This window comes from Mixophyes fleayi, chromosome 1 (genome assembly GCF_038048845.1).
Source record: "Mixophyes fleayi isolate aMixFle1 chromosome 1, aMixFle1.hap1, whole genome shotgun sequence".
Taxonomy (NCBI): Eukaryota; Metazoa; Chordata; class Amphibia; order Anura; family Limnodynastidae; genus Mixophyes; species Mixophyes fleayi.
In genome coordinates, this window is record NC_134402.1 from 165343653 (window position 1) to 165345873 (window position 2221).

The following is a 2221-nucleotide window of genomic DNA, read 5'->3' on the forward strand; positions in this document are numbered from 1 at the left end:
GGAGGCATCCATTTGTTCCAAAATGGTGGTGGCGTTCTACTCGCGGGACAGGCTATCGTCAGATTCCACCTGGACCGCCAGGCCCCCTTGTTGTTCTGATGCGGGTTTGAGAATTATCTGCCGGTCACCCCCAATGTGCTCTGCTTCAACGGCGATAACTCGAGCGACAGTCGTACCAGGACCCATCGTCTGGATATGGTCCTACACATTGCATAGTTGCACAGGTATCCTTCCTCTATGTACCCTGGCCAACGCACGAGCCACAAGCGGTCTTTCCGCCGTTAGTCCCGAAGCGGCCGGTTCCACCAGCACCACTCTTCCCTCCAATCTCCTGTTCGTCCTCACCTCCATATATTGCAGCACCTCCTGACCAGGGGGTACTTCCACCGTCTGTCGGTAGTTGGTCCGTAAGTACCCAAGGAGCTCCAGTCCCGACTCAGTCGGTTCTTCATCAGACTGGCGCACCATCCTCTGAAAAACCCGCTGCACAGTCCGGGGTACGTCCAACTCTCTCCAATATCGAGGCCCTTTGGCATGGAATAAGGCCTGATTCAAATTCTGTAGGGCGTTCATTCCCAGAATCACCGGGCCGTGACGGAGCTCCTTTCCACCGACCACCAGAATGCCCTTTCTTCCCAAGGTATGTCCGCTGACTAAGATGTCCAACCAGACTACTCCCACAACAGGGATGGGTAGATTGTTGGCGGCGGTCAGCTTAATCCACGTTTGGGCCCGGCTCTTCTGCATGTGAGCATAATTTTCCAGAAAACACCGCTCTGACATAGTGGTCACCTGAGACCCCGTATCTAGCAGGCACTGTAGTGGTTTTCCCCCCAACGTGGCTACCACTGTAGGGCACTCCCCCACCAAGTCAGCCGAGTTGGTGAAGTTAGGGTTTGCCTCCATCTCCCCCGCAGGTGGCCCCTTCACCGCGAGGGACTCTAGTTTAACGGTTCCCGGTTTGGAGGTTCTGGACAATTACGGGCAAAATGTCCCACGCGTTGGCATCTCCAGCAGCGAACGGTTGGTCTTGAGCCTTGCTGTGACCTGGGGGCGCTTCTTCGTTCTTCTGTAGGTCCCCCTTCACCTCAGCGATCCCGCGGCCGGCGGACTTCCTGCAATTTGTGCAACCTCCTCTTTCATGGCCAACAGCGCTTCCTTTAGATCTTTCACACAACTCTCCAACGGGTGGGCCTCTGCTCCAGACGGATTACTGGCGAGAAGGACCTGCTGTGGGGCTACCGCATAAGGCCCGTAATGATCATCCCTATCCTGGGACACAGCCTCCGCTTGTATTTCCTGGAATGTCAGGCCAGGTTTATCCCGCACTTTGTCCAGAAGAATGTGCCGGAGCGGCACGTTCCAGAGCCCCATGGCAAATTGATCTCGCAGCAGGACATCCGCGTCTCCCATGGTGCCCGACCCACGTGGGTCTCTCTTCCAGAGCTCTCTCACCAGTTCTAGGAGGGCGTTGCCAAACTGGGTCAGACTTTCGTCCTCTGCACACGTCCGAAGAACCTCTTCCTCAACACGGCCACGGACGAGGTGTCGCCATACAATTCTCCCAGGATCTTGAAGATCGCATCCAAGGTGTCTCTATTGGGTTTGGGTCGTAGAAGAACCCTTCTCCTGGCGTCTCCCTCTAAGGAGTTCAGAGCCAGCTCCACCTTCATGGAGCCGGTAATCTGATATAACCGGGCAGTGCCATGCAGCCGTTCCTGCTAGTCAGTTAACGCAAGATTTTTTCCATCGAACTAAGGTAGGTGGGACAGTGCGGCACCCACAGCCATCACATTAGGCTGGCTGCGCGGAGTGCGAGGCGTGGTATGTTGTGAATCAGTCATCGCAAACGCGAATCCTGCCGACTACGCCAAAATGTAAGGTCCCAGAGGAGATGTGCCTCACAGGGCGACTAACTCCTAGTACCTAAGAAAACCTACCACGATTCGCGTGGATGACTGGATCCTACCTCGGTTCCGAATCGGGGAGCTCTCCGTACACCCACTGGTATTGCCTAAGAAGAGAAACGGAGAGTTAATCCGAGCCTATCAGGAAAAAGCTGTCCGAGAACACGACAAAGAACGAGGACACTCTCAGTCCAAGCTCACTTGCCGCCTCCTCGCTTTGCTCTTGCCAAGGCGCGGGGGACTACAGGCACTTGAGACCAAGAACAGCCCCGCCTCAAGTACCTGGCACACCTCCTGGTCAGGGCCTAACCGAA